Genomic DNA, 26175 nt, shown 5'->3' on the forward strand with positions numbered 1-26175 from the left:
AATTGACTAGAACTCTCAGGGATGGTGACATTTCTGGTTTCAACTGGAACACACACATCCCTGCCCTCCCCCTCCATCCCCCCCCAAAAGCTCAACAAACTAGAAAAGAAAATGCCATATCTAGGTACAAATTGCCACAGGATCAATAGATGAGGAAATCATTCACCAATAATTAATTGTGCTGAATGTTTTAACCAATCTCTTCACAATTTTGTGCTGGAACGAATAAGGAGCATGAGGAGGGAGATATTACTCCTGAAATACTACAAACATACTTTCCTATCAGAACTTTGCCCCATGCCTTCGCCCTCTGCCTGTAATGTCATCCCCCCAAATGTCTGCATGGTGTACCTCCCAGCTTCCTTCATATCTGTAGTCAACTGTCACTACGTTGGGTAGTCTTGAGCTAACTCTGGCTTCCTGAGAACCAGGCTCCAGCACACTCCAAGCATCAGGAAGGAAAGCAGCTCTTTGCTGAAGTGTGCCCCCTGGTGTGTGAAAATGTTTTGTGAACCTGACACTGGCCTCCTACTGCCTCCAGTGTTCCCTGGCTACACTGTGGCCAGGCCTGGCCCCTATAGGAGCTGCTGTTGCTGACCAGTTAGTGAGCTTACCATTGCAGATTTTTAATCTGGTTTTTAATTTTTTTCCTTGCAGTTATGAACATGACTGACTTCAAAATGACAAATATAAGACATAGGTAGGTTTGGGTTGAAGAGTAATGAAGTTATCCTGGGGAAAAATGACATTTGTTGCGTAAAGTGGGAGGTTTTTCAGTGTTAAATGTGATTGTCTACTGTTCTGTCTTTAGTGCATTATCAAAGCACCCTGAAAGGGAACAAGGGTCAATGATGGAGAAAAATAAACCATTGTAGGGGACACTGCTTAGTGTTCCCAACGTGTTATCCTAAGCCACCCATGTCCCTACACAGTATGCTTGATGGGCCGATTTCCCCTGAATAGTAAGAAAAATGACAGACAATGACACTTATGATAACATTAAAAATGAGGTCAATGTTGATGTTAGATTCCACTGTAGGTTCATATTGTGGTTCCAGCTCCCCCCTGCACTCCTCCCGATACACTGCAGGCGTCTGGTTGAGAACCTAAACAGGGAAGTCACATGGCATCATTTGCGTGGCTTGCCTGATCTCATTTATTTCTGTCTGGATCTTGTAGATTGGTTCTGTTCCCCATTAGGAAGACAGCCCCTCCCAAAATCCCAGTAGCATTTCACAGTACAGGGAAAATTGTTGAAGCTGGTCACAAAGTACAAAATTCCAGTTCTAAGTCCTAGGATATAATGTACAGCACAGTAACTGGCTATTCTCTTATAATTATATAAAATTATATATGTGAAAGAAATTTGCAATACCATACATATAGACATACACATATATATACACACAACACACACACGTGTGTGTGTGTTGTGTGATTGCCATTATTTTTTTGAGACTGAAGAATGCAGAGTTAGTAAGAGAAAAGTTACTATCAAGAGAGTAGAAGGAGGGAGAATAGGAAACACCATTGCCTCACCAGAGCTTCTGTGGCTTAACGTGGCATATAAGAAAACCAAGGCTTAACAGGAAAATGTTAAGGAAATGATCATTTAGAAGCAGGTGTCCAGAGTAAGTTTCTTCCAATACATTCTAAGTCATGAAGCTTTGACTTCAAATCAGTCATCCAGAACACATGCATATATTGTCTAATTTGCATTAACTTCCCCATAAAATTTCAAGGCCAGCAGTACTTCAAACTGCTCACTTAAAAAAGTGGGTCTAGTCATCTGTAATATTAAGGATGATCATTTCCTTAACATTTTCCTGTTAAGCTTTGTGTCATCTAAGGTATAAACAGAGAAGCAGAACTGTCAGGGGTGATATAAAATAAAAGATTAATCACAAAGCTTAGCCCTCATGCAATTGCTGGAACTGGTGGAAAAATCTGTGCAAAAGGTTGTATTTGAATTGGCTATACAGCCTGTATTGGCTGTACAATAGTTTAGGGTAATATTTGGAATGGAAACTTGCATGGGCACAAATGTACACACACACTGACCTATAAGCATGTACTATTGTAGAACCCCTGAGGACAATTTGAAACCAATAAGGCAAATCAAATTCCTCTGTCTCTGACCTGCTCAATCTCATGTAGTGGGTATCATTTTGCATGAGGTTACATGCAGACCTGGCCCAAGACAGAGAGAAGCTGAGAGAGGAGACTGGCGGGGGCGGGGCTGTGAGTCAGCAATAAGATGAGGGCAGAGCAGGGTCAGCATGTGTGAGTTGCCAGCCTTCCTGGAGCCTGCACCAGCCTGTAGAAGACAAAATATGGCTGCTAGGTCACAGCTGCCCTCCAGATCTTGCACAGACATCTTTGGGATGAAGCTTACCCAATACAAGGAAGCTGATTCTGAGAAATGTATTTCCAGAAAGTTAAGTTGAGACAATGAAAAGTTACCACTGTAACTACCAAAACAAGCTAAACCTTGCTGATAGAGAGGACCAAGCACATTTATTCATAGTTAGGCAAAGTTCTTACTCCTTTTTGCTGAGTCACACTCTCCCATGGATATCCTACAGTTTCGCACTGCACTGACTTTGTGATTTCTGTGATAAGTAACCATCTTATGCTAATTAGATACACAGAGGCAAATGGAAAGAGGAGTAAAAAGTGGTTAATATACATAGAAATATATTTATATGAAGATACAAAAGAATTTCATAATTATTTCTTCAAATTGTCATGCAATTATAACTGATAGTTATAACTACTTTTGCCATAGCCCATTGTATAATCTCTTTGCTCACAGCAAGCACTTCCATTCATTGCTACTGCTATTTTCTTTCTTTCTTTTCTTTTTTTTTAAGATTTATTGATTTATAAAAGAACCGGAGTATAGGCCAAATGTGTGGGATGGTGAAAGGATTCACCAGAGAGAGCAGGGACCAGAACAAGAAAACTGATTGAAATACACTGCTGAGGGGAGCAGTGGGCGCGACAAAAGAGGTCTGCCGCACTATACATGGGATTCTTTTAATCTTTTAAAAAAATTCATTAGATTATGGATAGTGAGAAATGAGTGCAAGGTAAGTGACTGATCATTAAATAGATACAAGGAGGCATCAACGACAAAATATGTTCCATTTCTAAAGGGGTCCCAAAATTTTTCCACTTAATATTCCATAGAAAATTAACATGTGTTTCAATGATTTAATACTTATTAAATTTCAGTTCAAACTGTAATACTTATTGCTTTTTCATATACAGCTTCACTCAAATTTCAAGGAAGAGAAGTAGACAAAGTCCAAGTTTTCTCATCTTTGGCAACCCAACATGAGAAACCCTATTTCCTGTGTGGGGAGCAGCATCACCCCGAGGGACTACATAAACGCCCTTCCAGGCTCTCAGAGACACTGAGCTCCCTGCTGGAGGCACAGGTGCACACACATGTCAGGGCACACACGTCCCATGGTGCCCTCCAGCCTGCTGTGGGCCCTGGTGGCCTTCACCTGCTCTGGTAGGCCTGGGGCCAGGTGGGGTGGGGAGGATGGAAGGACAGCACCGGGCACAGGGTGCTGGCATGGATGAGGGGGAAGGAGGACTGGAGAGTCAGCATGTGATGATTTCAATGTGGTTAATTATTAACAATTAAGTATTAATTCACTCTTACAATAATTAACTGTATCATCTCTGTTTTCTGATTTTTCCCCACAGGATCCAGTGTGGCCCAGAAAGTTATTCAAGACCAGCCAGCTATAGCTACTCGAGAGCGTTCAGCAGTCACCCTGAAGTGCCGGTATGAGACAAGCCTGAGTGCATACTCCCTTTACTGGTACAAGCAGCCTCCTGATGGAAAGATGACTTACATCATTGAGCAGTATTCTTCTGCCAACAATGCAAAAAAGGGTCGCTATACTACAACCTTTCAGAAAGCAGACAAAACCATCTCCCTCAATATTGTGTCCTTACAATTGGATGATTCAGGCATGTATTTTTGTGCTCTCCAAGAAGACACTGTGTCTGAGGTGATAGTAAGAGCTGAACAAAAACACCAGAGCTGAGGAAGGGTAAGACCTCTGCTAGGCAGCCAAGCAGAAATCACACCTGCACATCCCAGACAGGCAACGGAAAGTGACTGTGGCTTCCTCTTCTGTGGTCTGGCTCAGGGGATTGAATTCTAAGCAAAACCTCCATCCATGTCATATGGAAACAGGAGTCCAGGGTAACTTTCTTTTAACACAATCTCAGTCATGAATTTTTGACTTGTAATTAGTCTTACAAGAATATGTATAGTTTCCTAATGTTGAAAAACTTGTACCACAATAATTTCAAGTAACAGCTGCACTGAAATATCCTCACATTACAAGGTGGGTCTAGTCATCTGGAATCGTCATGAAAATCATTTCTTCCACCCTTTGCGCTTATGCTTTCCTCTTAGCACTTGGGGCGATGTTTTCTCTTTACAGTAAATATAAGAAGAGCTGTAGACTCATGCCAAATAGTGCTCCTGACACCAACGTGGCTGAATGCTTGAATTAAGAGGACCCCTGGGCTCTTCTTAGAACGTCTAATAAATTAAGCAGTGCTATGTCAACAATGGATATGATTTTGTTGATGTTGCCATTCAGTCTGCGATATGGTAGTCAGAGGATGGATTTTCATTTCATTTGTTTGACTGATGCTACTCTTCCATGACTCGGTGGCTGAGTAGGAGGAAATGTGTGGTGACTTGTTTGTCTCTTATGTGGAAGGCAAGGACCAGAGGGCACATTTCACCTTAGAATCAGCTTGGAGGCAAGAGAAAAACCAAAATATGCATGAATATTTCCCATCCCACTCATAAATTTGTTGCATATATGCTCTAGAACTTATCACAGATTAATTCACTAAATGTGAAAATTTTAAATAATCAATATCCTCCATATTTCCTGTCATAGGAACTATAAGCCCGTGCTTTACCAGATATAATCTATTATTATACAATCACAAAGAAAGACCAAATCTCCCAAAGGGTGTCCTGACTCATTCAGACGTGGCCCAGAGAAACCACACTCACAGGCAGCACCGTGTGAGCTGCAGATCTTGCAGTTGTGCTGTCAGGCACAGGGCAGGGCCATCGGCACAGGAGGGGAATGCTGCCTTCATTTCCCCACAATGCTGCTGTGAGCATTGATGGTCTCGGCTCAGTTACAAAAATTGCAAGCAGTCATCAGTTGCCTGTTACACTCACAGGTGAAGTGGGCCAGAGTGTACGTCTCAACTAATTAGTACTTTCTCCCTGACACACCCAGATGTGAGTTGTTTTGACCTGTAGCAGAGAATCTTCATATTTCAGAGACCTATAGACCTATAGATCCTTCTTTGACTTGTTTTATGTTAGAGTTACATTATCAATAAATATGATTTTATTGTTATTACCATTCAGCTGAAATACAACATGGAGAGAGGGAGAAGTCAGAAGATTATTGTGATTTCATCTGTTTGAGCGATGCTGCTATTGCATGACTTGGTGGTTGAGTAGGAGGAAGGGCGGGGTGACTACTGTTTGTCTCTTACATGGATGCCATGGACCAGGGGGCACATTTCATCTTGGAATCAGCTTGGAGGCAAGAGAACAACCAAAATATGGATGACTATTTCCCATCACACCCAATAATTTGTTTCAGATATGCAGATTGTATCCCAGATTAATTCACCAAGCTTGGAAATTTTAAGTAATCAATCTCCTTAAATATTTCCTTTAATAACTGTGTTTGAACAGTTATAAACATTCATTATTCAATCAGAAAAGAAAGATGAAATCTCCCAGTGGGTGTCCAACAAAAACACATCCCAGAGGCAGCACTGTCTTGGCTGTGGGACCTGGCTCCTGACAACAGGAGCACTGCCTGGGCACAGGGTGTTGCTGCAAACACCTGCTCCCCCCCCCCTGCTGCTGGGGGCATTGATGGTCTCCTCAGCTCAGTTACAAAAATTGCAAACCAGGAATCAATTGCCTGTTGCTCTCAGGGTGATGTGGGCCAGAGCAGATGTCTCAGCTAATTAGAACTCTCTCCCTGCACTACCCAGTCATGAGGTATTGGGACCTGTACCAAAGAATCTCTGTATTTCAAAGATTCTGTTTTTTCCCCCCAGATGTCAAATTTACTTTTTGATCCTTTTATATTAGTTCACCCACTGAAACAATGACATCAGTGGAAGATGGGCAGCTACATAGCAGGGGGCCTTGCAATAGCAGCAGCACTTCAGATAACAACTTCTGTGGGTTCACATGTACTAAGTTGCGCATCTTACAGATAGCACATTGTAGGAGTGGATAGTAGATAGCGCTGTGTCATGTAGAGGTTTAGCAAGCTTATCTTGATTTGATATAACAAAGTAACAAAAAAATTCAGCCATGGGATTTAACAAAGGAGGGTGAACACTTGGGAGAAATAGGGAAAAACATGACATAGGAGCCATTCTAGGACATGTGATTGCTAAGTGACTATTTGTGCAGCAAGAGCTCCAAGACCCTGACCCTCCTCAGGGTATAACAAATAAAACTCAGGGGCTTCCCTGGTGGCGCAGGCAGTTGAACACAGTGCTGTGATGCTGTCTGCAGCCTCTGCAACATGGGATCGATCCCGGCCTGCTGAGGAGATACCCACATGGCGCGGCAGACCTCTCCAGTCTCTTCCGCTGCTCTCCTCAGAAGTGTATTTCAGTCGATCCATCTGTTCTGTACCCTGCTCTGTCTGTGGTGAATCCTCTCACCCTCCCGCACATTTGGCCTGTACCCTGGTTCTTTTACAAATAAATAAGTCTTTAAAAAAAAACCTCAGTGTTAGGTTCAAAAGATGACATGTTATTCCTGTTATTTTCATAAACACACAAAAACTGAATAGCTTTTGAAAGTCAAAAGACTGATCTTTTATCATTTGATTTTTCACTGGAAGCAGTCTTATTTATTGTCAGCCTTCAACAGAGCCCTCTAACCCAGTAGGAAAAAGAAAGAGACACACTAATTGTTTTTGAATAGGTTAGTCTTCACTGAGAAAACCACAGGTCTGTGAATTATCAAATATTTTCAAGGAATTCAAGATGGAGAGAAAGGAATGCAAGGTAAATGCATGACCATAAAATACATGAAAGGAGGGGGAATTCCATAATACAGTCTATTTTCAATGAGTTCACAAAATTATTACCTCAAAATTTTCAGGGTATGTCAAATGATTCAATCTCCATTTTCCCACAGCTCAAAATTGTGCTATGAATTTCTTTTTTCATGCATCTTTATACCTACTGCTTCACTGAATTACCAAGGAAAGACAGGTGGACAATAATAAGGTTTGGGTGAAGCAGACTCTTCTCATCTTTGCATAATCAGGTGGAAATTGCAACATGAGAAACCCTATTTCCTGTGTGGGGAGCAGCATCAAGCCCCAGGAACTACATAAACACCCTTTCAGGCTCTCAGAGACACTGAGCTCCCTGCTGGAGGCACAACTGCACACACGTGTCAGGGCACACACGCCCCATGGTGCCCTCCAGCCTGCTGTGGGCCCTGGTGGCCTTCACCTGCTCTGGTAGGCCTGGGGCCAGGCGGGGATGGGAGGTTGGAAGGACAGCACTGGGCACAGGGTGTTTGGCATGGATGAAGAAGGAAGACCGGGGAAAGCTGGCATGTGATTTCAACAGTTGATCTTTGGACACAAAATTATTCTAATTCTATAACATTTTATTCACTGCATCAGCTGTATTTTCTGATTTTCCCCGTAGGATCCAGTGTGGCCCAGAAAGTCACTCAGGACCAGCCAGCTACAGCTAAACAAGAGGGATCAGCAGTCACCTTTGATTGCCAGTACGAAACAAATTGGAGTGACTACTATCTTTATTGGTACAAGCAGCTTCCTGATGGAAAGATCACAATCATTATTTATCGCCATTCATCTTCTGGCAACAAAGCAAAAAATGGTCGCTATTCTATAGACTTCCAGAAAGCAAAGAAAGCCATCTCCCTCACCATTTCTCCCTTGCAATGGGAAGATTCAGCCAAGTATTTCTGTGCTCTCAGTGATGCACTGTGTTTGAAGAGATAGTAAAAGCTGAACAAAAACCCTGAGCTCAAGAAGGGTAGGGCCTCTGCTTGGCAGCCAAACTGAAATCACACCTGCACATCCCAGACAGGTGACAGCAATGACTGTGGTTGCATCATCTGTGGTCTGGACCGGGGGCGACTTCTGAGTAAAAGCTCTTCTTATGTCATTTGGAAAGAGGTGTCCAGAGAAATTTCTTTTAAATCATTCTCAGTCATGAATTTTTGACTTAAAATCTTTCTTGCAGACAATATATAGAGTTGCCTAACACTGAAAAAACTTGCCCCACAATCATTTCAAGTGGCAGCTGCATTTAGAGATGCTCACATCACAGGCTGTATCTAGTCATCTGGAATCATCATGTAAATGTTTCACTGAGCCATTTTCTCTCAGGCTTTGTTTCAACTAAGTATAATCAGGGAATCAGAAGTATCTTGAGTGACATAAAATAAGAGATGAATGAGAATATTAGACCTCATGCAATTTGTTTTATGATTAACCGAAATATTTAACCAATATCATTAACATTAATCAGCAAATCTTATGCTATTACATATAGGCAAATGATAAAAGGTAGTAAAAATGGTTAATATTAATATGTTTATATTGAAAAAGGATTTTCACAATTATATCTGTAGCTAATTACATGACCTTAGCTGATAATTATAACTATGTCTTCTATTACTCACTGCATAATCCCTTTGCTCCATAGCAAGCACCTTCACTTAGTTCTATACCTGAATTTTACATAAAACAACCTCCTTACTCAAGAGCAAAGCTACATGGAAATTCTTTAAAGCTGAATAAAGAATTCTGCAAGTTCACTCCTCTCATTTGCCAGAGACATTGTTGGCATGGAAAAGAAATCCATTCCAAAGTGTCTTTGAGTATGAGGGGAGAATCTTAACAATAGTCAGAGAAAATTGGTACATCACATTCTGGGAAACACAGTCAAGAATAATGCTTGACTTTTCATCAGAAGTAATAGAAGCCACTATGGGAAAACATTTTTAAATTGCTTAAATAAAACAAATACAACTTTCAAGCTAGTTTCCCATTAACAAGAAAGTATAAATTTAAATTCATTGTGTAAACTCACTTAAGAAAGTCAAAAGTCAGTGCACAGAGTGTTAAACTACACCTGCAAAGCGTATTTCTGGAAAAGGAGTCAAATGTGGAAGATGAAAAATGGAGGATGTAGAATGCTCATAGAAATCAAGATAAATGGAAAGTATAAAAATAGCAAGATTGAAGAACATTTCAGAAGTCTGATAGCCCATAGCTAATAAACATAGGGGGGAAAACACTTAATGTTATCAGTCTTTACAGAAATGAAAATATAACTCCATGGAGTGTTCCATCTGTGTCCTCTCAGTATTCCAGTGTGTTGATGTGGCCATGAGGAAATGAACCCTAGAGGACAGGGGATACAATGAATGATTCCAGAGGAACTGATGGTTGAGCAAGTTTCCTTGAACCCATGTGGAAAGAAGAAAATGCAGTAACAGTTAATAGAGTTATTCACAAAACTGCCCTGAAGGAAAGACAGGTTTTATTAGGAAAAAGGGTAGTTGGCATTTCTATAGTTTATCATATGTCAGGAATAAGGTACCCATTTCAGATCCATTATCTAATTTAAACATAAACCTCACCAGATAAGTTTTTGTGCCCAATTTTTATACTTGGTAAATGAAATAACTATCTAACTTTGACAAGCTTCTCTAACTTTAATTGTCAGCAGAAGTTAGCATCCCAAGCAGCAAGGTTTGGATGATGAAACTCGACTGACCCAGAAGAGCGTGGCTGGAGATCTCAGTGATGGTGACATTCTAGTTTTAACTGGAACCCACCCCCGCCCCAAAAAAAAACAAACTTGAGTATGCAGACTAGGTACAAATTGTCCCATGATCAATAGATGAGGAAATCATCCACCAATCATTAATTGTGCCAATTGTTTTAACTAGCCTCTTCTAGTTTTGTGCTGGGAAGAATAAGGGGCTAGTAGGAAAGCAGATATTATTTCTGAAATACTGCAAGAATTTTTTTATATCAGAACTCTGCCCATGCTTTGGCCATCGTCTTTAAGGCCATCCTCCCAACTGTCTGCATGGTGTACCTCCAAACTTCCTTCATGCCTGTATTCAAATGTCACCACTTGGGGCAGTCTTGAGCTAACTCTCTCTTCTCCCTGAGAACCAGACTCCAGCACACTCCAAGCATCAGGAAGGATAGCAGCTCTTTGCTGAATTGCCGCCCCCTGGTGTTGTGTGAAAATGTTTTGTGAGCCTGACACAGGCATCCTGCTGCCCTCCAGTGTTCCCTGGTTAGCCTATGGCCAAGCCTGGTCCCTACATGAGGAGAGAGGATTCTGGAGAAATTATTGTACTGGATGATTTTCATGTGTATTCTCGTTTAATTTAATTGAAATTCTTTAAGTTTTATTCTATCCTCCTTTTGGAAAGCAATTCTTGTCAAAATCTCAGTAACATTTCACAGAAATAGAAGAAACAATCCTCAAATATTTATGAAACCTAGAACAACCCATTGTAAAAGCAATCTTGAGAAAAAAAAAACAAAGTTGAAAGTATCACATTTCCTGATATCCAACTACACTACACACCTATAGGAATCAGAACAGTATGTTATTGGCATAAAACAGACAGCTAGATCACTGGAATGTGATAATTCAGAAATAAATCTCCACAAATACAGTCAATTTATGGCATTGAACTCATGAATGTGCAATGGGGAGTTAGCTTCTGATAAATGATGTTGAGAAAACCTGACTTCCATGTGCAAAAGAATGAAACTGGACTCCTATCTTACATGATACACAAAAATCTATTTGAAATAAAAAGATTTGAACAAAAGACCTGAAACCATAATACTTCTAAAGGAAACATAGTGGGTAACTTCTTCAACACTGGTCATGGCAATGATATTTTGGATTTGGCATCAAAGCAAAAAAACAAAATAAACAAGGGAGACAAAGTCAAACTAAAAGCTTCCAACAACAAAATGAAAGGGCAACCCACAGGATGGGAGAGCAATTTGCAATCAGATACCTGAAAATCAGGTAAAATAGCCAAAATTTATATAGGACTCATCCAGTCCAATAGAAAAAAAAAAAAAAACCTCAAAATATTGACAGACTAAACAGGGCAATTTTTCCAAGAAGACATATAATTGGCCAAGAGGTACATGAAAAAGTACTAACCATCTGCAACTATCAGGTAAATGCCTATCAAACCCACAATGAGCTATCACCTCACACCTGTGAAATGGCTGTTATCAAAAAAACAGCAATTATGAGTATTGTTGAGGATATGGAGAAATGGAAACACTTGCGCCTTGTTGGTGGAGCTATATTGGTGAAGTCATTATGGAAAACAGTATGGGGTTTCCTCAAAACATTAAAAATAAGTCTACCATATGAGCCAGTAATCACATTCTGGGTAAACAACAGAAACAAAAAAAAAAAATTCATTATCCCAAAAAGATGTCTGACTCCCTGTCTCTGCAGTATTATTTACAATTGTTTAGCCATGGAAACAACCTAAGTATTTGTTAATGGACAAATAGGTAAATAAATAAAACACAAACACACACATACCCCCACACACAGAGGAATATTATTTAAACAAAAGGATGAAATGCTGCTATTTGTGACAACATGAATGGAATTTGAAGGCATTACACTAAGTAAAATAAGTGAGGTAGAGAAAGATAAAGCTGTATGATCTCACTTGTATGTAAAAATTTTGAAAAGCTAAACAACATCATTGGTACAGTGAACATACTTGTGGTTGCTTTTGGTGGAGGATAAGAATAAGCATAAATGGATGAAAGCGGTCACATGTAACATAAGTCCTGGGATATAAGTAGAGCATAGTGCCTAAGTAGAGTTTTTTTAAAATTAAATAAATGGATGAAATTTGGATAGTATGTATATCTGATTACAGTAGCTTTCTTTGGGCTAAAATATACAGGGTTAAAATACTGGCCTACTTAGCATGCATGGCTGGCATAAGAGAATAGATATTACCAAGGATATTAGAGGGAGGGAATGAGAATAGGAAAGATCTGGAACCTCTAGTGCTTCTGTGGCTTCATATGCTATGTGACCCGGAGGTTTCTCTAAAGGAAGCAAGAAAGTCTGAGGGCAGCTGACTATAAAATAATCTGATCATTCTCAATGGGTTTCTATATGAGCCACTGAACAAAAATAAAAATTTTTGGACCTGATAATTAGACATAAAACTCTTCTCCAGATGACTCTTCAGGATAAAATGGAGAAGAATCTTCATTGCTTCACTGTCCAGAGACAGACCTATATTCATTTTGGAACCACTTATGCAATTAGTATTTTTAAAACATTTTCATTTATAAAAAAGCATTTGGGCAAAGTTTTGTGTTTATAACAATAATAAGAGTTGTAAAATCTCATCAAACATATTTGTTTGCTCATGGCAACAACTTGGCTGAGTGTCTGAATTCAGAGGACCCACGGACGCTTCAAAAATAGAACTTCTGATGAATTTAAGCATGTTACATCAATGAATTTGATTTTGTTACTATTACCATTGAAATTTCAGTTCAACATGGAGAGATGACAGAATTTAAAAGATTATTTGATTTCATTTGTTTGAGTGATGCTGCTACTCTGTCCTGGTGCCTAAGTAGGAGGAAGGGCGTGGTGGCTCTGGTTTGTGTCTTATGTAGAAGCCAAGGGTCAGAGAACACATTTCACCTTAGAGTAGGTTTGAAGGCAAGAGAACAACTAAAATGTGAATGAATATTTCCTATCACACCCATATATTTGTTTCAGATGTGCCTCCAGATATTATCCAAGATTAATTTATTAAATTTGGAAATTTTAAGTCATCGATCTCCAATATGTCCTTCAATACAAACTGTATTCCTGTTCTTTAGAAGATGTAATCAAGTATCATTCAATCACAAAGAATGGCCAAATTTCCCAACTGGGTGTCCTAACTCATTCAGCTGGGTCCAACAGAAAGTGTATAGCAAAGGCAGCACTGTCTGAGCCGCAGAACTTGCGGCTGTGCTGTCAGGGGCAAAGGGCAGGGCCATCCGCACAGGAGGGAAAGCTGCCTTGGCGATGTGCCCGGGTGCTGTGGGCATTGATAGTCTCCTTGGCTCTGTTACAAAAATTGCAAATCAGGAATCAGCTGCCTGTTGCTCTTAGAGGTGAAGTGGGCCAGAGTGTGTGTCTCAAATAATTAGTTGAGTTATTGGGACCTGTAGCTGAGAATCTTCATGTTTCAGAGACCCTGTCTGTCATTCTTTTCCAGATATCTGTTTGCTTCCTTGTCTTTTTACGTTAATTCATCCACTGAAACGATGGACATAATGGAACTGATCCCTCCATAGCTCACAGTCATGTAACATTGTGCAAACTTCAGCTCACAACCTGTGGTGCTCACATGAATTGAGAGTGTGCAATGACAGACATCACATGTGTAGGAGTGGAGTATAGCACTATGCCAGGGAGAGATCTAGCATGCTCATCTTGATCTGATTCTACAATTTAACAAAAGAACCCAGCCACAGAATTTAATAAGCAAGACTGAACCCTTTGACAAACGGCATAAAAATTGGGACATCAGAACCATTCAAGGACTCATGAGCTGACCATTGCTATTTACTTGTGTCAGAATAGTACTAGCAGCCTGATCCCCGTCAGTGTCAAATAAATAACACTCAATGTCAAATGTCAAGACACAATATGCTATTCCTATTGTAATTTAATAACTGTATAAACAACTGAGTATCTTTGGAAAGGTAGGAGGATTGATATTCAATCATTTGATTTTGATTTTGAAGCAGTTTCATTGGTAAAACTTAAGCAGAAACTTAGATCCCAGTAAGGAAAGAGAAAGAGATGCAGTGATTGTTCTGAGAATAGTATTCATGGAGAACACCATAGATCTGTGAATTTTTTTTAAAGATTTATTTATTTATTTATACAAGCACTGAGTACAGTCAGAAGCACAGGAGAGTGAGAAAATTCACCAGAGCCAGAGTGGGGAGCAGAACAGGCAGACTGATGAAGAAATACACTGCTGAGGGGAGCAACGGGTGGCAGGAGAGGTCTGCGCGCCATGTGGGACCCTCGCCAGGTGGCCGGGGATCGAACTGGCGCTGCGGAGGCTGCATGCAGCTTCGCAGCCCAGTGCTCAACTGCTACGCAACTAGGGGAAGCCCAGATCTGTGAATTTTGGAAAAGTCTCATTAGATTTAGGTGAAGAAAAATGAGTGCAGAGTATGAATGACCGTTAAATAGATTCAAGGAGGGCAAAATCCGAAATACATTCTATTTTCTATGAGACCCAAAATTATTCCACTGACAATTATCTATGTATGTCAAAGTGATTCAAAATTCATTTCCTTCAATGCAAACTTGTAAATTAATTGCTTATATCATGTGCCTTCTCATGTACTGCCTCGCATAATTACCGGAGAAAGACAAGCAGACTTGGCAAGTCAGACTCTTCTCTCATCTGTGCATAACCAGGCAGGCAACGCAACATGAGAAACCCTGTTTCCTGTGTGGGGAGCAGCATCAAGCCCCAGAGCTACATAAACACCCTTCCAGGCCCTCAGAGACACTGAGCTCCCTGCTGGAGGCACAACTGCACACATGTGTCAGGGCACACATGCCCCATGGCGCCCTCCAGCCTGCTGTGGGCCCTGGTGGCCTTCACCTGCTCTGGTAGGCCCGGGGCCAGGCGGGGGTGGGGAGGATGGAAGGACAGTACCAGGCACAGGGTGCTTGCGTGCATGACGGGGAAGGAGGACTGGTGAAAAGCAAGAAGAGGATGATGTCTATGTGAATTTTCTTTGGGTACAAAATTAGTCTAATTCATATAATATTTTATTCACTAAAACAATTCTATTTATGATTTTGCCCATAGGCTCCAGTGTGGCCCAGAAAGTTATTCAAGACGCACCAGCAATAACCACAAGAGAGGGGTCAGCAATCCTCCTGAAGTGTCAGTATGAAACAAGCCAGATTGGATACTACCTTTACTGGTATAAGCAGCTTCCTGATGGGAACATGACTTACATTATTGACCAGTATTCTTATTCTGACATTAATGCTGTACAGGGTCGCTATTCTATAAACTTCCAGAAAGCAGACAAAACTATTTCCCTCAACATTGCGCCCTTACAACTGGATGATTCAGCAATATATTTCTGTGCTCTCTGGGAATCCACTGTGTTTGAAGTGGTGGTAAAAGCTGAACAAAAACCTTGAGATGGGTGAGCTCGAGAAGGGTAAGACCTCTGCTCGGAAGCCAAGCTGAAATCACACCTGTACATCCCAGACAAACAATGGCAGAGACTGTGGTTGCTTCTTTGGTGGTCTAGATTATGTGGGGAATTCTGAGTAAAACCTCCTTCTATGTTTCTTCTAGTATATTCTCATTCTTGACTTTTTCACTTAAGATCAGCATACAGAACACTTGTAAAGTTGCCTCATGTTGAAAAAACTTGCCCATAATGATTTCAAAGTGGCAGCTGCATTTAAAGATGCTCACATCACAAGCTGGATCTAGTCGTCTGGACTCACCATGAAAATCATTTTAGCCCCTTTCTCATAAGCTTTGTGTCAATTAAGATACAAACAAAGAAGCAGAACCAGTATGAGTGATGTAGAGTTAGAGATTTTAATTACAAGGCTTAGAACTCATGCCACTGCTGGAACAGGTAGAGGAATCTGTGCAAAGCTGCTATGTTTTCAACGGCTATGCAACCTGAATTTGCTATAAGTCAGTTGGATTAAAATTTATAAGGAAACTTGGATGTGGAGAAAAGCATGGACAAACTGACCTGTTTGTTTTCATACTAGAACCCATGAGGACAATTGGAATCCAGACAAACTTCAACTGTCTATTCTCACCTCCTCATGGGCTTGGGCACCTTCAGGGAAAGTGGGTATCACTTGCATCCTGCTACATGCAGACCTGACCCAAGACAAGGCTGAGAGAGGAGACCTGGTGGGGGTGGTGGGAGGCAGGCTATGAGTCAGCAATAAAATGAGGGGCAGAGCGGGAGCAGCACATGTGAGTTGCCACCATGTCTGGGTCCTGCACCAGCCTGCAGAAGACAAATCATGGGTGCTGCATCGCAGCTGCCCTCCAGATCTTGCCCAGACATCTTTGTGACCAGCCTTAACCACTGTAATATAGGAAGCAAGTTCTGGGGAACACATTTTCAGAAAGTTGAGTTGAGACAAATCAATGCCACAATAATGACCCCAAAACAAAACATCCCTCCCTACCAAAGAGCATCAAGTTCATTTATCCATCTTTGGACAAAGTTCTTAATCCCCTCTTGATGAGCCACTCTCCATTGTTCCTTTGAAGTTTAACCACTCTGTTCACTTTATAATGAACCAATATGATTAACTAACATGATTAACTTTAATTAGCACCTCTTATGCTACCGCACATAAGCAAATGTGTAACGGGGGTAAAAATGGGTATTGTACATAATATACGTATATCAAAATGAAAAAGCATTTCAAACTATTCTCCAATAAATCATGTGATTGTAGCTGTTATTTATAACTAGCTCTTTCATTCCCCATTGCATAGTCTCTTTGCCCATAACCAGCACCTCCATTTTCTGCTCTACCTGACTTTTATATAAAACAAGCTTTTTATTCAGGAGCAATGCTACATGGAATATCATAAAGTTAAGTACGGAATTTTATAAATTCACCTCTTGGAGAGGTTGTTCTGGCAGAAAGATTGCCAAAACAATGGGAAATCCATATTCAAAGTGTCTATTTATTGGGAGAGAGGTGGTGCGGGATTCTTTTAAATTTCCAGAGAAAATCAACACTTTGTTCTCTGGGAAACGCAATCAAGAATGATGCCTCATGAAAAATCACAAATGACAGATGAAAACACTTTTAAATTGTGTATTTAAAGAAAATAAAACTTTTAAGCTACCTCCTCATAAATAGGAAAGCATCATTTTAAATTCTTTGTTAAAGATCACTAAGAAATTGGAGTGTCAATGCACACACTAATAAACTAAATTCAAATTTTGAACATATAAAAAGTTATTATAAATCCATAGGAAAAGGTAAAATGAATGTGGCAAAAATCTTGAAAAACCTTGTCAGAAGTATGATATTCCACAGCTAATAAACATGGGGGGAAGCATTTGATGTTAAGATGGTAATCAACTGACCTCGGAGAACTGACTGGAACTCTCAGGGATGGTGACATTTCTGGTTTCAACTGAAACACACACATCCCTGTACTCTGCTCCCCCCAAAAAGCTCAACAAACTAGAAAAGAAAATGCCATATCTAGGTACAAATTGTCACAGGATCAATAGATGAGGAAATCATTCACCAATCATTAATTGTGCTGAATGTTTTTTTTTTTTAAAGGTTTATTTATTTATTTATTTATACAAGCGCTGGGGTACAGTCAGAAGCGCGGGAGGGTGAGAGAATTCACCAGAGCCAGAGCGGGGAGCAGAGCTCGGCCCTGTGCTGAATGTTTTAACCAGTCTCTTCACAATTTTGTGCTGGAACGAATGAGCATGAGGAAGGAGATATTACTCCTGAAACACTGAAAACATATTTTCCTATCAGACTTTGCCCCATGCCTTCGCCCTCTGCGTGTAATGTCATCCCCCCAAGTGTCTGCATAGTGTACCTCCCAACTTCCTTCATGTCTGCAGTCTTGAGCTAACTCTCTCTTCCTGAGAACCAGGCTCCAGCACACTCCAAGCACCAGGAAGGAAAGCAGCTCTTTGCTGAAGTGTGCCCCCTGGTGTGTGAAATGTTTTGTGAGCCTGACACTGGCCTCCTGCTGCCTCCAGTGATCCCTGGCTACACTGTGGCCAGGCCTGGCCCCTGTAGGAGCTGCTGTTGCTGACCAGTTAGTGAGCTTACCATTGCAGATTTTTAATCTGTTTTTTAAATTTTTTCCTTGCAGTTATGAAAACATGATTGACTTCAAAATGACAAATATAAGACATAGGTAGATTTGGGTTGAAGAGTAATGGAGTTATCCTGGGGAAAAATGACCTTTGTTATGTAAAGTGGGAGGCCTTTCTTTTTCTTTCTTTCTTTCTTTCTTTCTTTCTTTCTTTCTTTCTTTCTTTCTTTCTTTCTTTCTTTCTTTCTTTCTTTCTTTCTTTCTTTCTTTCTTTCTTTCTTTCTTTCTTTCTTTCTTTCTTTCTTCATACAAGCACTGGGTACTGTCAGACGTGCGGGAGGGTGAGAGAATTCATCAGAGACAAAGTGGGGAACAGAACAGGCAGACTGACGAAATACATTGCTGAGGGGAGCAGCGGGCGCTGCGGGAGAGGTCTGCCATGCCATGTGGGACCCTCACCGGTGGCCAGGGATCGACCAGCGCTGGCGAGGCTGTGGGCAGCTTCTCAGCCCAGCGCTCAACCACTGCGCCACCAGGGGAGGCCCAAAGTGGGAGGCTTTTCTGTGTTAAATGTGATTGTCTACTCTTCTGTTTGTACTGTATTATCAAAGCACCCTGAAAGGGAACAAGGGTGAATGATGGAGAAAAATAAACCATTGTAGGGGACACTGCTTAGTGTTCCCAACGTGTTATTCTAAGCCACCCATGTCCCTATACAGTATGCTTGATGAGCCGATTTCCCCCGAATAGTAAGAAACATGACACATCTTGATACTTATGACAATACTAAAAATGAGGTCAATGTTGATGTTAGATTCCACTATTCAGATTATAGTTCCCAGCTCCCCCCTGCACTCGTCCTGATACACTACCGGCATTTGGCTGAGAACCTAAACAGGGAAGTCACACAGCATGGTTTGCATGGCTATGTCTGATCTCATTTATTTCTGTCTGGATCGTGTACATTGGTTCTGTCCCCCATTAGGAAGGCAGCCCCTCCCAAAATTCCAATAGCATTTCACAGTATGGGCAAAATGGTTGAAGCTGGTCACAAGTTACAAAATTCCTGTTCTAAGTCCTAGGATACAATGAATAGCACAGTGACTGGCTATTGTTTTATAATTATGTAAAATTATATATGTGAAAGAAATTTGCAATACTATATATATGTAAACACACGTGTGTGTGTGTGTGTGTGTGTGTGTGTGATTGCAGTGGTTTTTTTGAGACTGAAGGATGCAGAGTTAATAAGAGAAAAGCTATTATCAAAATAGTAGAGGGAGGGAGATTAGGAAACATCATAACCTCACTAGAGCTTCTGTGGCTTCATGTGGCATGTGAGGAAACCAAAGAGAGCCTGAAGGCTATTGCCATATATTATCACAGTTACTATCACAGACTATCTTTACGGTTGTTGAACAAAACATATTTTTGAAAGTCAGAAGGGCTGATCTTTAATCATCACTTTTGAAACAGCTTCATTCATTATAAAACTTAAGTAGAGCCCTAAGACCCAGTAAGAGAAAGACACATGGGGTAGTTGCTGTGAATAGGAAAGTCTCCACTCAGATATTGTTTTTTGAATTTTCTAAAAAATGTCATTAGATTCAGTAATGAGAAAAATAGGTGCAAGGTAAATGAATGACCATTAAATAGATACAAGAAGGACAAATACATAATAAATTCTGTTTTCCAAAGGGCATCAATAATATTCCACTGATTCAATCCTTCAGCTCAAACCTGTAATACTAATTGCTTTTTCACATCCAGCCTCACCTAATTACCAGGCAGAGAAGTAGACAAAGTCAAAGTTGAGGGAAAGTCAGGCTCTTTTTTCATCTGTGCATAACCAGGTGGACAATGCAACATGAGAAACTGAATTTCCTGTGTGGGGAGCAGCATCACCCCAGGAACTACATAAACACCCTTCCAGGTTCTCTGAGACACTGAGCTCTCAGCTGGAGTCACAACTGCACACACGTGTCAGGGCACACATGCGCCATGGTGCTCTCCAGCCTGCTGTGGGCCCTGATGGCCTTCACCTGCTCTGGTAGGCATGGGGCCAGGTGGGGGTAGGGAGGATGGAAGGACAGCACCGGGCACAGGGTTCTTGGCATGGATGAGGGGGAAGGGATGACGGGAAGAGCAGCATGTGATCATTTTAATGTGGTTTATTTTTGTACCAGAATAGTCTAATTCTATAATATTTTATTCACTGCATCAGCTCTGTTTTCTGATTTCCCTACAGGATCCAGTGTGGCCCAGAAAGTAACCCAAAACCAGTCAGCTATAGACACGCAAGAGTGGTCAACAGTCACCCTCAACTGTCAGTATGAAACAAGTTGGACTGACTACTATCTTTGTTGGTACAAGCAGCTTCCTGATGGAAAGATCAATTACCTTATTCATCAGGCTTCTTTTTCTCCCAATAATGCAGAAAAGGCTTGCTATTTTCTAAACTTCCAGAAATCAGACAGAGCCATCTCCCTCACCATCAATTCCTTATACCTGGATGATTCAGCAAAGTATTTCTGTTCTCTCCAGGAATACACTGTGCTTGAGGCGATAGTAAAAGCCAAACAAAAACCCAGACCTCCAGAAAAACAGGAGTACTCCTCAGAGCCCAAGCTGAAATCACCCTGCAGGTCCCAGATAGGCAATGGCGGTGCCTGTGGTTGCTCCATACGTGGTCTTTTCAAAGAATTGGATTCTGAGTAAAACCTCTTTCTATGTCATTCAGAAGCAGGTGTCCAGAGTAACTTTCTTCTAATACATTCTAAGTCATGAAGTTTTGACTTCAAATTAATCATCCAGAACACATGTATATTGTCTAATGCTGAATTAACTTCCCCATAAAATTTCAAGGCCAGTGGTACTTCAAGATGCTCACTTTAAAAAGTGGGTCTAGTCATCTGTAATATTAAGGATGATCATTTCCTTAACATTTTCCTGTTAAGCTTTGTGTCATCTAAGGTATAATCAGGGAAGCAGAACTGTCAGGGGTGACGTAAAATAAAAGATTAATCACAAGGATTTGCCCTCATGCGATTGCTGAACTGGTGGAAAAATCTGTGCAAAATGGTTGTATTTGAATTAGCTATGCAGCCTGTATTGGCTATACAATAGTTTAGGGTAATATTTGGGATGGAAACTTGCATGTGCACAAATGTGCACACACACTGATGAAAGTATGTACTATTGCAGAACCCCTGAGGACAATTTGAACCCAATAAGGCAAATCAAATTCCTCTGTCTCTGACCTGCTCAGTCTCATGTAGTGGGTATCATTTTGCATGAGGTTACATGCAGACCTGGCCCAAGACAGAGAGAAGCTGAGAGAGGAGAATTGGTGGGGGGGAGGGGTCGTGGGTCAGCAGTAAGATGAGGGCAGAGCAGGGCCAACACGTGTGAGTTGCCAGCCTTCCTGGAGCTTGCACCAGCCTGAAGAAGACAAAATATGGCTGCTGGGTCACAGCTGCCCTCCAGATCTTACACAAACAACTTTGGGATGAACCTTAACCCAATACAAGGAAGCTGATTCTGAAAAATATATTTCCAGAAAGTTAAGTGAAGACAATACAAAGGTACCACTGTGCCCTACCAAACAAGCTAAACCTAGCTGACAGAGAGGACCAATCACACTTATTTGTGGTTGGGCAAAGTTCTTACTCCTTTTTGCTGAGTCACACTCTCCCATGGATATCCTGCAGTTTCACACTGCCTTAACTTTGTGATTATCTTAATAAGTAACCATCTTATGCTAATTAGATACACAGAAGCAAATTGAAAGGGGAGCAAAAAATGGTTAATATACATAGAAATATATTTGTATCAAGATACAAAAGAATTTCACAATTATTTCTTCAAATTATCATGTGATTATAACTGATAGTTATAACTACTTTTCCAAGCCCATTGCATAATCTCTTTACTCACAGCAAGCACCTCCACTCACTGCTACAGCTGTTTTCATAAAACAAATTCCTGTTCAGGAGTTCTCTGCTTGGAGTTCTATAAAGCTGAGTCTGGAATTCTACAACTACCCTATGGTTTTGGCAGAAATAATGTGAGCATATAGGGAAATCTGTTTTCAAAGTGTCTATTTACCTGAAGGAAAAATCTTTTCAATGTCCATTAAAAATTAATACAGTGGGTTTTGGGAGTCATAATCAAGAAAGACGCATGATTTTTTATTGGAAGGAATAGAAGACACTGAGGGAAAACATTTTAAAAATGCTTAAATAAATTTGACTTTCAAGTGAGCTTCCCATGAACATGAATTTAAACTTAAATCCTTTGTTAAAAGTCACTGCTAAGAATGTGGTAAATGACTGACAGGCTGTAAAACTATACTTGCAGTGCCTATCTCTGGAAAAGAACTCAAATGCAGCACATATAAAAAAGTTCAAATAAATCATTCAGAAAATGAAAAAATAAAAATGAAAAAATAAAAATGGCAAAATCTTGAAGAACCATTGCAGAAATATGATCTCCCAGAGCTACCAAAAAAAAAAAAAAAAAAAAAAAAAAAAAGGAAGCAGCCCAAGCCTGGTCCCAATAGGAGTTGCTGTTGCTGAATCTACTAGTAAACATCCCATTGCAGAAAGGACTCTAGAGGAATGCTGGATTTTAATTTTTCCCCACAGATAAGAAAGTGATTGACTTCAAAATGACAAATACAACACATAGGCTGGTTTGGGCAGGAGAGAAACAGGTTATCCTGGATAAAAATTTGGCATTTGTTGTATAATGCCAATGTTGTGTTAAATGAAAAATAGAATTTTTAGAATGTGATAATTTTAAATAAAGCTCTTTTGCAGATGAATTTTTAGGATAAAAATTTTAGGATAAAAATTTTGCAGATGAATTTTTAGGATAAAATGGTAAAAAAAAAAAAATCTCCATTCCTTCAATGTCCAGAGGCTGACATAGTTTCAGTTTGGAAACATTTAAACTATTAAACATTTAAACTATTAATTGTTTTTAATATTTTAATTGCATAAAAAACACTGGCCAAGTATTGTTTTCCTGATAACTGCAGTAATCATTGTAGAATCTCACCAAATAATATTTATGTACTCTGGCAATAAAATGGCTGAATAATTAAACCAAGGACCCATGGGTGGATCATTTCTAAATTTCTAATAAATTAAGCAGGGTGGGGGAACCCCATCTCGTGCTGTCCCCCAGGGACTGTGGGCATTGATGGTTTCAGCTTAGTTACAAAAATTGCAATTCAGGGTATCAGCTGCCTGTTGCTCTCAAAGGTGATGTCCCAGCTAATTTGAACTCTCTCCCTGCACCACCCAGCCATGAATTATTGCAACCGGTACCAAAGAGTGGGCACAGTTTCAGAGATCCTGTCTGCACTTTCTTTTCCAGTTGTTTATTTGCATTTTGGCCCTTTTACATTAATTCCTCACTGAAACAATGAAATTAAATGGAAATGGACAGCTACATACCATGTGACAGTGTGCAACACTTCAGCTACAACTACTGTGGGGTCCACACACAGTGAGGTCTTGAGTGTGCATCTCACAGACGTCACATTCTGCAGAAGTGGAGTATAAATAGCATGGTGTCTGGAGAGATGAGTATGCTTAACTTGATTTGATTTCATATTACATACTATAATTATATATTAATTATATATTTATATTTCATATTACATATATTACATATTAAAAACACAGCAACAACATTTAAGAAGTGAGACTGAGCACTTTGGAGGGATGGGGTGAAAATGACACCAAGGCCAATCTAGGACAAGTGACATACTAAGTGATCTACTTGTATAGTACCCTGCTCAGAGTCAGATTTCAATAGATAATGTTATTCTTGCTATAATTTCATAAATACATCAAGAACTGAATAGCTTTTCAAAGTCAGAGGACTGATCTTTTACAATTTAATTTTGATTTTGAAGCAGCAAGTAGAGTCCTAGAACCCAGTAAGGAAGAAGAAAGAGATGCATGAATGCTTTGAGTAGGATAGTTCACTGAGAAAGCCTAATATCTGTGAATTTTAAAAATTCCATTAGATTCTGCATGTAAAGGAAGAAGGGCAAAGAAAATGAACAACCATTAAATAGATACAAGAAGGGAAAATCCATCTATTTTCAATGTGGTCCCAAAACTATCCCACTGAAAATTATGAAATTATGTAAACGGATTCAACTTTGTTTTCCCTTCAGCTCAAACCAATAATACTGATTGCTTTTTCTACGCCCCCTTTCACATTGCTTTATATTTACCAGGAACAGACAAGGAGACAGAGTCAAAGATTGGGGTGAACCAAACTCTTATCTCATCTGTGCATGACCAGGTAGGCAATGCAATATGAGAAACCCTGTTTCCTGTGTGGGGAGCAGCTTCACCACCAGGAACTACATAAACGCCCTTCCAGGTTCTCAGAGACACTGAGCTCTCAGCTGGAGGCACAACTGCACACAAGTGTCCGGGCACACAAGCCCCATGTCACCCTCCAGCCTGCTGTGGGCCCTGGTGGCCTTCACTTGCTCTGGTAGGACCGGGGCCAGGCTGGGGAAGGGAGGGTGGGAGGAGAGGACCAGGCAGGAGGACTGGGGAGAGCAGCATGTGATGATTTCAATGTTTTTTTTTTTTTTACCAGATTAGTCTAATTCTATAATATTTTATTCACTGCTCAGTTCTGTTTTCTGATTTTTCCCATAGGATCCAGTGTGGCCCAGAAAGTTATTCAAGACCAGCCAGCTGTAGCCAAACGAGAGGGGTTGGAAGTCACCCTGAGGTGTCGGTATGAAACACGTTGGAATTCATACATCCTTTACTGGTACAAGCAGCTTCCTGATGGAAAGATCACATTCCTTATTTATCAGGATTCTGATGACAACAATGCAGTAAAGGGTCGCTATTCTATAAATTTCCAGAAAGCAGACAAATCCATCTCCCTCACCATTTCACCCTTGCAACTGGAAGATTCAGCAATGTATTTCTGTGCTCTCAGTGATGCACTGTGTTTGAAGTGATAGTAAAAGCTGAACAAAATCTCTGAGCTCAAGAAGGGTAGGACCTCTGCTTGGCAGCCAAACTGAAATCACACCTGCACATCCCAGACAGAAAATGGCAGGACTGTGGTAGTTTCTTCTGTAGTCTGGATCATGGGTGACTTCTGAGTAAAACCTCCCCCTATGTCATTTGGAAACAGGTGTCAAGAGTAATGTTCTTCTAGTATACTCTCAGCCTTATTTTCTTCACTTAAAGCCAGCAGTACAGAACACTTCCATAGTAGCATAATGTTGGAAAAAAATTGCCCCATATGATTTTAAGTGGCAGCCACACTTAAAGATGCTCACATCACAAGCTGGCTCCAGTCATCTGGATCCATCATGAAAATAATTTCCTTAGCCCTTTCCTTTAGGTTTACTAAGATATATTCACAGGAATTAAAATATATTCATGGAAGCAGAACCATAGTGAGTGCTTTAGAATAATAGATAGGTCATTAGGATTAGACCACATTTCGTTACTAGAACTGGTAAGAGAATCTACACAAAGATGTTGTGTTTATACTGATTATAGAAACTATTTTTGCAATTAATTTCTAAGCATAACATTTGCAAGGACTCTTGGGTGTGGCCAAAACCATGGACAACCTGACCTATAAGAATATACTTGAACCCATGAAGACATTGGAAACCAGAAAGACAAAGTACAATTTGTTTGTCTTTACCTCCTCAGTCTCATGGGCTGGGCACCTGCAGGGGAAGTGGGTATCATTTGCATCCTGCTACATGCAGACCTGGCCCACGACAGAGAGAAGATGAGTGAGGAGACCTGGTGAGGGCAGGGCTGTGGGTGCAATAAGATGAGGAGCAGAGAAGCAGCAGCAGGTGTGAATTGTCACCATGCCTGGAGCCTGTACCAGCCAGCAGAAGACAAAACACAGTTGCTGCGTCACAGCTGCCTGCCAGATCTTGCACAAACCTCTTTGTGACTAACGCTAACCTAAAAAATACAAGAAGGCAAATTCTGGGAAATACATTTCTATAAAGTTAAGTTGAGACAATACAAAGTTGCCCTAGTGCACTGCCAAAAACAAGTTATTCCTCCCGCACATGAGGGTCATGTTCATTTACCCATTTTGGGCTCGTTCTTACCCCTAGTCACACTTCATCCTCATAT

At 40.5% G+C, this 26175-nt stretch overlaps 1 gene segment (V, D, J or C); it reads left to right on the forward strand.

The window, feature by feature from the left end:
* The first annotated feature begins 14771 nt into the window (after positions 1-14771).
* Positions 14772-15366, forward strand: LOC311175348 (T cell receptor delta variable 1-like). The segment is given in 2 exons: positions 14772-14820; positions 15023-15366.
* The last annotated feature ends 10809 nt before the right edge of the window (positions 15367-26175 follow it).

This window comes from Talpa europaea (assembly GCF_964194135.1).
Source record: "Talpa europaea genome assembly, chromosome: 8".
In the NCBI taxonomy this organism is placed as follows: Eukaryota; Metazoa; Chordata; class Mammalia; order Eulipotyphla; family Talpidae; genus Talpa; species Talpa europaea.